Here is an 11,825-nt window from a genome sequence, read left to right on the forward strand (position 1 = left end):
CCCCCTCCGGAGGCGCCTCCTCGGGCGGGCTGGGCAGGGCGCCGGTGCTGCAGGGTCCAGCGCGCAGCAAAGAGAAGACTGCTGCACCAAACGGCCAATCGTTTTTCCATGCAATTAAAAGGAAGAACTACTTAGAAGAGCCCCAAACTTCCCACTTGCTTGTCATGTTTCAAAACCCTCCTACTGTAAAACACGAATCAGGAATAACTCACTCATAGCATTGGATAATACAACAGAGCACTTTCCTCCTCAGCTGTTGATTTGAACACACCATCTGCCACACGGAACCAGATTTATTTATTTTATTTTTTCATTGCTTGCAGGCTGGTAGCTTCCATGACCACTCTGTGAATAAACGACCTCGCAGTGCAGTATGATTGACACTTAGTATCAGCGTAGACTCAGAGAAACTTGGATGGAGCTGAAGATCAAGCTCTGCTTCCCCTTAGGTTAGGCTTGAGATGCAGAAGCCTTGCTTTCTACAGGCTCTGCCCAGCACTAGCTGGGACATTTCTGTTCCGCAAGTACATGAAAGGACTCTGGTCTCCGCCCCTGTCAAGCTTGCTTTCTTAAGTATTAAATTCACACACACATGCATACATTCAACATGTTTTGGTAATTAAAATGTAACTAAATAAAAAAAGAGAAGATTTACCAATAGTTGTTCCCTGAGATTTCTGGATACACCCAAGTTGACTGCCAGGCAATCGTTTTTAATTAATTCATTTTAAAAAAAGTATTTTTCTAATCCTTAGTTAAATAAGAAAACAGGTGTTACTTTACATAGAAGCTCCGATGTTCTCATTAAAAAAACCCACGGTTGATGCCTTTAGTAATTCAGTGTTACGGATACATTCAATCTTTCAATGGTTTGTTTCCTGAAGTGTTCAAATACAATACCAGTAGCACTTGCAATTGTTGCATAAAATACAGGTTTGTATGACGTATAAAATTACTGAATTACCTATTGTCAGTTCTGTATGTCAGGCTCTTCTTACTCTATGGGGAGTGGTTTAATGGACAGAAAGTATTATGAAGTTACCAAGAGGAAAGCGGGGAAGGTGAAGAGTTCTGAAGCCTTCTCCCAGTTATGATGTATTCTTGACCTAGAACTCCCTTCCCAGCTAGATAAATTCCCACCTCCAGGTAGAAAAACAACATTCAGGCTAATGAGAGAACTGAAAGTAGCAGCCAACATTTCACTCAGCAGGTAGACAGAAGAAAATGGGAAAGGGTCTAGAGACAGCCAAATGCCAAAACCAAAATGACAAAGAAACCACAACCAAGAAAAATATGGGAAAAAAGGCACTTGATTCAGCCACTTGCCTTTCTCTGCAAGGCTTTTTTGGAGGAAGGCAAAGATCTAGACATTCAGATGAGCATCGCATCAGAAACTAAGAGAGAAGGGAAAGGATATCATTATCCTTTGCCCACTTTAATATTGGAAGTTTGAGATTACTCTATAACCCTGAGGAAAAAGTGCAAAGAACGCTACAATTGAGGAAGACTGAAAATTATTTCCCCATTATAGTACTAGATCTTCTAGATTTGGAAGGATTCCCCTAGCCCTCCAAACAGGCTCTTTCCTCAGTGCAGAACCAGTATTTACAAAACAAAACAAAACTGTTATCAACAACGAAGAAAACTCTATTCCTTTCAACCTGTAGGAATCAGCCTAAGGAAGATTATAATAGAGCAGAGCTTCAGAAGGAATAGGACCCGGACCAGGAACATAAATGCTGCGGAGCTGCTTTGGAATCCGCAACATGATAATGCTTACCAGCCCTCAGTGGTGGGGAGGCGAAGGGAGAACCGTCCTCCCATGGCTGAGTTACCTCTGGTGTTTGTTGGGTTGTCCAGTTTCAAGAGGGTTGCATGTGTCCAGTGCTCTTCCTGTGCCCATCTTCTTACTGAAAAATTAACATAATTTGCATGTCACAAACTTAATAGTGATCCACAGTCCAATGCTGTGGATTTGTTTACACGGGCTGTTTTTTTAATATTACTTAAACAAAAAGCAAAAGCTTCTTCACACTCCCACTGTTTGACATTTTCTGTGCCACTTTAAATTTGTTCAACTGAGTAAGCTTAGATAGTCACATGTGTTTCTGTGCAGCATCAAATCTATAAGGGGAGCAACGCAACATTTTGGCTTTATTACGCATATAGGGCAACATTTTAGAGTGAATCTGGAACTGATGCATAGTCTAATCCATTTCTCTACTACCACTACCACCAGCCTTTCCCAGCAAAATGATGCTCCCTAGCAGAGAGAGAAACATTTTTCAGCCCTCAGGAACTGCCTATCGAGGCCTTCCAGGGTGTTAATGGCCAGAATCCATATGGCAGCTGGCAACATGCTCAGCGTGTTCAGCGCTCGGTTGAACACTCACCCATGTTCTCCGTTTCAGGAGCCTCACGAAAGAGCTGCCATTCAAATGCAAATCCCTGCTTGGGGAGGAGAGCTTGACAGCTACACAGGATGGACTCTTTAAGGAAACCTAAGGAGAAAGACTGACACACTATTTGTACCTATAATTTAGCCAAACACCCCTTAGCTGATTTGAACAGAGCCCTACAAGCTCAGTTTCCATAACTTCTTCTGTTCCTGCCTTAATTTACCCAAAATGGAAATAAGCTATTGATTCTCTGGCTATCCTGATTTCAGCAGTGTGCAAGCCAGTAGACAGACAGACAGACAGAGAGATAGATAAGGGCACACTTTATTGTCAAAGGGCGTAGAAAAGGATAAACAGTTACAGTTTTCCTGATTGTTAAAGCAACATCAGAGCAACCTTGAAATAGATGCACCACTGATAGCAAGCTTTTATGCAGGTGGCATTGTAAATTGTAGCACTTTTCAACAAAAAGGTAGTCAAGGTGATACCTGAGACATACCAATCTTAATCAAGCCTTTGAGTTCAAGAACTGTTCTTGGTGCATATGCAAGTCAAAATGTTCATCACCGTGGATGAAATTCTCCGTGCAAAAAGCTGAACGAGCCGCACATTCGCCCCTCCCCGCCCAGACCGTGGCCGGAGATTTCCCTTGACAAGCAGATAACGCTATTTCGTCCGTGACTCCCCCCTAACCATTCCATTGACTGATGTAAGGAACCACCAGCCACTAACTAACATAGAGCAGGACATCTTGCGAAAGTTAATAGCTAGTGCTATTTTTAAAAGGGGGGAAATAACTTTTTCTGCTAATAACAGCCATTATTTTCTTTCCATATTTGTTAGTTTTCAGCAAGAAAGATAAGTCCAGTTAACAGCTTGACTTTCAGATTTTCAGATACTGAGAAATTTTTTATTTGTTTAAAATAAATGTTTGCAGTGGACCATGGAAACATTTATATTGGCCTCCAGTTTTCTATTAATTTGTTTTTTATATAATTTAGAACTTGATTAAAAATGGGTCAAACACCAATTGAGAGCTACTTTCAGTTGCACTGAGGGTGTGCTTTTACTATTACACATGTGCTACTGATCCTAATGCAGTGTTATATAATAATTGTGTTTTCTTTAAAAGAATAATAATAATTTAAAAACTCAGTTTCAACAACATCTTCTCAGGTCATTTGTGTTCTGTTCTTGCTATTTGTTTACAGATCAGATCAGTTTATAGATAGTTCAAGTCATCAAGTTAACACAAATTTATGTGGCAAATACCTAAAAAAAATCTCAAGTTTGTGTGGCACAATCATGGATGTTACTGGCAAACTCACCCAGCACATGGAGCAGGCCAAGCAGCAAGATGAAGTGGGGAAAATGTGCATGACTCAACTTAGAAGTGGATAAACTCCATTTATCCTTGTTTGTCCTCAGGTACAACGCTGGTCGCAGTACAATATATAATTCCAGTGTTCCAACTTTAGACTCAAAAACCCTTCCGTATTTTTAATTCTTGCAAATTTTAATAGTAGCTGACACATCCCATAATAACATGATGCCATAACATTATCAGATTCCTTAAAATAAACAGACTTAATGGGGTTGCAGAAAAAACCTACAAAATGTAACCAAAACGAAGCAGTGAAGAAACAAGTCTGCACAGTGCCAAAACTAGTACCCCATCCATCTCAGTGACATGCCAGGCAATGGTAATTTAAGTATTAGTTGTTTAACTATTTTATTCTACATATCATAAAAGACAGGGAGTGCCTCATATCATCACAAGTTACTGCAAGTAACATCTTATTTTTTTGCACCGCCAGTATCTTCATTGCTTCGTGGAGTTACTCAGGTGTATTCCCTGCCCCTGCCCAAGAAACAGCTTTCCCCTAGGAAGCTGCATTCAGGCCTCCCTAAGGGGCAGCTGAGTCAGCAAAATAAAGCAGTGCACTCAGTTATATTTTGAATATCTGCATGATTTACACAGAGCAGCATCTCACCATGCTAATTCATGAAGGTGAGGTTTATTTTTTAGACAGGCAGACTATCACCTTTCCCACCCTAAATCTGGCCAATGATTAATAGTTCTTTTAGAATTACTGCATAATTCTAAAGTTTGTATTATTTATTTATCTGCTTTTGATTCCTAAGAAATAATGGCTTTAAGCCTGCAATAAACTCCAATGAACTACCCAATTAACTTCCAAATGTCTCTGTGGCCATGAGTATCACACAAGTCCAAATAGCATGTTGGCATTTTTTAAACCTCTCTCCCTCTTCTTGCACCATTTTCTATTATGAACCTCAAGTACCATTACGATAAAAATAAAATAGATGGATAAAGTAAAATAAGGATTCAAATCAATGAGTCAAATGTGGCACTTCATAAAATATTTGGGACTGTCCAAAATGTTAATATTTCACAGAACAGAATCAGAATCACAGAACGGTTGAGGGTGGAAGGCACCTTTAGAGATCATCTAGTCCAAACCTTTGCTCAAGCAGGGTCACCTAGAGCAGGTTGCCCAGGACTGCTTCCAGACGGCTTTTGAGCATCTCCAAGAATGGAGACTCCACAACCTCTCTGGGCAACCTGCTCCAGTGTTCAGTCTCCCTCACAGTAAAAAAGTTTTTCCTTATGTTCAGACAGACCTGCCTGTGTCTCAGGTTGTGGCTCTTGCCTCTCATCCTGTCACTGGGAACCACTGGGAAGAGTCTGTCCCCGTCCTCTTTACACCCTCCCTTCAGATATTTATACACGTTGATAAGCTCCCTCTTGAGCCTTCTCTTCTCCAGGCTGAACAGGCCCAGCGCTCTCAGCCTCTCCTCATATGAGAGATGCTCCGGTCCCTTAATCATCTCTGTGGCCCTTTGCTGGACTCGCTCCAGCAGGTGCATGTCTCTCTCGTACTGGGGAGCCCAGCACTGGACCCAGCACTTACCAGGTGTGGCCTCACTAGAGGTGAGCAGAGGGGAAGGATCACCTCCTCAACCTGCTGGCAAAAAGTTCATAATTATGTTCAGCAAGTCAATAGCCTTTACTTCTAACTTTTTTTTTCAGCATGAAGCTGTATTTTATCAAACAGTGAGTCTAATCCATTGTGTTGGAAAATAGGCAGATTTTTTAAGACATAATGGCAATACCATCATTGCTCATAACATAAAAGATAAGTCATGACTTATTCTATGTTTAATAAGAACAACAGGTGCTGATCTCATCTCTGCACAATGCTGCTTGTTGTATTTAGCCCTTTGATCCTGTTTTTCCCCATGAACTGAAGAAGTGATGAGAGCATATAACATTACCGCACACAAAACATTCCTTCAGGTAACAATCATTCAAGTGAATAGATTCATTTTACAAATGAGAATAAGAACCAGCTGTTTGATATTAGGAATGCAACTATTCATCTGACTAGTTGCAGCGCCTGTAAACGCACCACCATGACCAACGGTCAAAATTCTCAAGTACTTCTACTATGACATTAACTTTTACTAAAAACAACATATGCAAGGGTTAGCGACATAAGTAGTGTAGAGAATGTGGCACACATGGGTAGAAACAAAACAGCTGAAAAGTCAACGTCCGTGCTCCAAACAGCCTTCATCCTCCACCCTCTTCAACAGAAGTCTCATACTTAGTGCACTGGCACTTCACTTTTATGCCAAGGAAATACAGTAGGTAGAATACAGCACTAACTCGCTAAGAGGTATCATCACGCAGACACATGGGGGCACCAAGCCAGCTTAAGGATTCACAAGAAGGACAAAGAATTTTCCACACTCCCAAGGTGACAAGGGTACCTGACTTTTGGCCTTTTGGTACTGACTGCACTGCTGCCATGCTACAAGATCATTATAAAGCACACAGCGATCTGGATAAAAGAGATCCATCACTGCAACATGGACCAGGAGCAAGAACTGTACAAGAAAGGTAGCCACCTGCATTGTAAGTGCTATCACAGCAGTCACACGTAATTGCTTAGTATAATTGTGCTCTTCTGTCTACTAACTCCCCTGTAAATGTCTGAAAAAGTCAGTCTAAGCTGTCTCCTCCTCCCAAGCAGAATTACTTGCACCTTAGCGGGGATTTTATCAGCTCTCATGGTATACTGACAATTTATTATATAATTCTATAGTAAGTTTACAAAACAATGTATGTGATAGTCTAAATCACTAAGCTCCACCAAGTGGCATAACAGAGAATGTATTACCATAAAGCTAGAAGTCTGTGCTTTAGAATGGTTTGAAAGGTGATTGTGAGCTCTGCTTAGCCAGCAATAATTAGGTATTTAGCTGCTTTTGTTTTCTGACTCACACATGGAAGATGGACAGGACATTGAGGGAAAGACACCCTGCAATATAATTATATTTTAAATAATATTCAGCTCTTGATGCTGCAAATACAAGTTTACTCATCCATCACACTGATTATGAGGTTAACTGTGCAAGTGTCACATTCCTGTGCATAACTATTTGCAGAATCAGGGTGTCTAAGAACATTAGGGACACAAACATCTGTTGTTATACATTTATATTCTTGCAGTGCCTAAATAGCATCAGGCATGAAAAGAATGGTGTTACCAGCACAGAAAACAAAGATGGCTCCTGCCCCAAAAGGTTTCCAACTGTTAAATTAATCCACGTTCCTTTACGAAAACACTAGGAAAAGTAAATTGCATGCAACGCATGCTAACAAAGGTAACTGAATACCACAGTCACTAACTCTGACTCTTCAGGCCTGACCCTCAAAGGAGAACTACATAACACTTTCAAAAGCCCTGCTCTGTCCCACAAGTTCAAATTGCCTTTTCCTCTCCAAATCACTAGACAGGTCTTCAGTTATAATTAGGTTGAGCCCAAAAGCTTGCCTGTTCTTCCCAGTCCCATCACCTGAACTGATAAAGGCTACCACCTCCCCTAAAAAAACCCTTCACTGCACAAAACTCTTTTCTCCCTTGTGAAGATACAAAGGCTGTTACTTTTAGGTTCATTTAAATCCATGTTTAATATCAATGCTAACACAGTATTTTCCCCTCTTAATGAATTCATTCAGAATTGCAACATTCCCCTAGAGCAGCATTTCCTGTGTTCTGGAGGTGCCAGACCGAAAGGAAGAGCGCTCTGTTCTTATTACCACACACGAAGAGATTGAGGCTGAGCATACCATGAAAAGGCTTCCAACGACCTAGAACATGTCACATATTAATAATAAAAGTCCATTACAACTACTCATAATATTCTTATCAGCAGTGCATTTTATTTTTTTTTTAAGTGGACCATTATGTGTCATCCAGCTTATGTTTTAAATTCTGAATTTAGCGCGGCAAACAAGTCAGATGATACGTCTTCAGTGAAGATGCGACCAGGGCACAGAGAGAGAGAGAGCGCACTGGGAGAATAAAAGCGGTACCTTTGGTTCATTGTGCAACTCCCCCGGCAGCTGAGGCAGCACGACTGAGAGCACGGCCGCAGCAAGAGGGAGGTGCTGCCGCTGCAGCCAACGGGCATCTCAGGACACTGGCCCACAGGAGGGAAGGAAGGAGAAACTGAGAAAACACCACAGGAAAAAAAGAGTGGACAAAAAGCAGAGTAAAGCACACAAGAGAAAAACAGGTAATGCCATCTTGAAGTATTAGGGATAGGCACTACTAGAACCAGATCTGGATATCTTATTCTACCAGAGAATCCCATAGCTCCACTCTTTTCAAAAAGTTTCTCTGCTCAGGAAATATGTCTTTAACATTGGCAAAAATATTAGAAACTCAAAAGGTTTGATGTTTGAGGATTTTTAAAAGAGTTTGTATAAGACTTGTATACAGAATTTTTATAAAGTGAGGAAACAATGAATGCCACAGAGCCTATGGATGAGAATGCAATAACCTGAAGAAATTTTATTAACTATCATGCTTTCTAGATGTTGAACCTTGCCATAAGCCAAATTTATCTTTGGGGCTGGGCTAACTAAACCACTTTCAAAACATGTTTCAATTCTCATTCCATATAATATTTTATCAAATAAAATATGGTTATCTTCCTTTATCAGTCTCTTGTTAGCCAGACCAGAATGACTAAAGTCTAGTTAAATCCTGTAAACTATCTAAAAATAATACCAGATTTTAGTCTTCACCCAGCACAATTCAAGCTATTTTTCTTCTTCTTGTATACTACTTGTCTAAGTAATGTCAGGACTGACATTAAAAGAACTTCCCTAGCACAGAGAAAAAGCTATTACTATGTTTCCAAGGTTTAAAGATAAATGCCTTTTAATATAAAAGTTTCCTAGCAACATGTGTTCCTAGCCTAGACTGTATTCCAAAAATGGTGATGCTTTCAGAATTGTATCTATTCCTGTGTTTAAACCAGTCCTTACGCTATGTTGTTATCTTTACCTTCACAACCCATAGTATCACAGAACAGTAGTCTTCTTTTCCTAGGTTCAGCTTCTCACTATCTTCCATTTTGGTCTAACACAAAGATATCTTCCCACCCTTGGCCAGTAATGTGTTTTTCCTTTCTTTCTCCATAACCAAGTAGAAGAGTTTGCTTGTTTCTCATTGATATTGTGGGGATTATCAGTCTCCTGAACTGCAGTTCTGGAGCTTGTTATTTAGACTGTTAACTCTCCAAACTACGGAGCTATTTTTTCTGCATGGGTAAAGCTACGGACAACTTAAGAATGCTCCCACACCAAAGCCATAACTGGTGCTGTGGTCTGCAGCACCCCATTTTCGAATGTTCCTTATCGCCAGCAGTACAAGCAAACAAACAAGAGCACCTTTCACAACAGGAACTAGGTGTTGCTCCCAGAGGAATAAAAACAGCAAAAGTTTTATCGAACCAGATTTTTAAAAGGGTTGGGGAAGCACTAAAGAAAATGAAGATGAGACTGGCAGAATTTCCTAGAGCCAATTTCCTCATGATGGTAAAACAATAGAGAAATTCATCATGGCCAAGGAAGCAAAAGGATATCAGCCAGACATCAGTTTTTCAGTCTTTATCCACCCCACGACAGAGCAAACATACGTAACACCATCTTTTTTTTTTTTTACTGTGTGACACCACATCTTCATATATTATCCTTTAGCTCCTTTGAAAGGGAAGCATAATAGAAAAAGTTATGCCAGGTCACTGAGTCTTGAGGAATATCTTCTGATTCATTGATGCACAGGCCTCCTCCTCTCCCACTGAGGGCTTGATATAAGTGACAAACGGCTCTTTTACTTCCAAGGAACAGCACCCCCCTGGGCCATCACGCTCCATATCCCAGCCCATTCCCTCCTATCAAGAGGAGGGCTTTCCAAGGGCACTGGTAGATCTTGGGGAAATAGTTACTGCTTGGGAGGACACCCCCCCACCAACTATTTCTTTGAGGAATCAGGCCCAAATGCCTGACTGTAAAGTGAAGAAAGACTACTGTCTCCCTGACAACCTGAAAAAACACTAGAAAGAAAAGTAGCATATACTGATCCTCCACTGTGATCAGTGGATATTAGTAGAAAGAGATCTATAGGGATCAAGTGGGAAAAAAAAGTTCTAGGCTGCAGCTGACTGTAACAGCAGCTGCTGTTACATAGCCTTAGAAAGAGGGGGAGCATGCCTCACATCTCGACATGGCTGACTTTAACAACTGGATAGTGGACTTCTGGAGTTTAAAATGGAAGTCTAGCCTTAATTTGTTTCCAGGTTCCCAGGGACACCTGAGGGCATGAGGCATTAAGAACTACAGAATTTATAAAGGCCAGATAATAGAGACCCTGAAGGGGAACAAACTTGTTCTAAGTACTAGGGATACATTAACGCATGGTGTCAGAGGAATACGAGGGCAGTGTGATTTGAGACAGCTCCTTGTCAAACCAGTCTTTACCAGCAGTTGGTCATAAGGGAAGAAATATTAGAAAATCATGCAGTTTGCTCTTTGCTTGATTTTAACTCCATTTACCAGCTGTAAGAAATCTCTCTATATAATACTTAGCCAGGAGGCAGACTGCTACAAGCACTCTGCAGAGCAGCATACCAGAGTAATATCTGAGCTCCTTTAGGATCCCATTCTCGCTCATTTGCTGTAAAAATGTACCAGTGAAGTGAAAACAGCAAGTCACACAGAAGCAAGGCTTATGCAGCTGACTTAGTACATTGTCAGTATTTTTGCAATACAGTATGTGCTTTAATATAGCCCTCAGCAGAATGTCACAGGACGGAATTATAGATGCTTTAAAGAACATTACTCTCAGTTTCTTAACTCCTTGTGTTTAGAAATTCATCTGTAATGTCACAGCATACCTCTCTTAATTTCTTTATTTCGATAAAAGAGCTGCGCTAGCACTAGCCCATTCCATTTAATGAACATGCCTAATGTTAACTATGCCAAACACATGCACTAAGTTGTTTGCTTCGGAGTCCATCAGCTGCTGCAGAGAATGCAAAACTGGAAGTTAATCACTCAGCCTCTCAGGAGGCTAAGCAAGCTTAGGAATTGCCCTAATGAAGGTACCTGGCAGACCGAAAACTTTCCTTGGGTTTGTCTGCTAAACAAGTGGTCCCAACGTTTAGGAGCTACAGAAACAGAGGGAATATACTCCATAGTAAGGGCTATGGCAAATAATGTATTAACCTGCTTTCATTAGCTGCCACACTATTAACTTCATCCATGTATTATGATATCTCATTGTGGAGGAGTCAAAATTGCCTAGAAAAAATCCAGCATGCACACTATGGGAAGGTACACGAATGCACTCAAACTATTTTGAGAATTCAGGCATGCTACATGAGAAAGGAAATTCATCCCATAGGCTAACAGAGCCACAACTTCTTTTTCTTTCCTTAGGACATGTCTGAAGCCAAAATAACTTTGAGAAAGGGTCCTCCTTTGACTTCAAGGCTACTGGAGGAGGAACAAGAGGCTACACATTTCCCTTTAGTCTCTGCAATCAACACAAACACACCACTCTTTGGGACCTAGGGGTTTTCAGGGCACAGATTCCTTGAAACTGAATGTTACCAGTTCTGAAACAATCTCACAAGTTGCCGATTTGGATTTGGCAAAGAGTAGACATAATGAGGATTCCTTCGTTGAATGTCAGGGGTGTCTTGCCTTCTGCCGTTCTTTCCCAGAGGACTGGGCTGCAAAAGGAATCCTAGAGATTCTGAATTTTTCTCGATTACCTTCATTCTGGGTTTAAAGCAATATTTTTGCTTCTGGCTACGCAAGAGAAATATTCAGATAAGTTTTGCCATGATATGTGCAGTACACACAAGTAAACCTTAAGCTATATGTTTTCATTTGGATTACAGAGCATACGTTTCACACTGTCCTCTCTCCTTATCAGCTTCTGCATCTACGGTACTTTACTTATAGACATCCGTCTTTCCTCATATTTCAGTGGCTTTGGCCCAACCAGGCTTCTGCACTATCTTTCACATAACCTTATC

The sequence above is a fragment of the Apteryx rowi genome, unplaced genomic scaffold (assembly GCF_003343035.1).
Source record: "Apteryx rowi isolate R43461 unplaced genomic scaffold, aptRow1 scaffold_111, whole genome shotgun sequence".
NCBI lineage: Eukaryota > Metazoa > Chordata > Aves > Apterygiformes > Apterygidae > Apteryx > Apteryx rowi.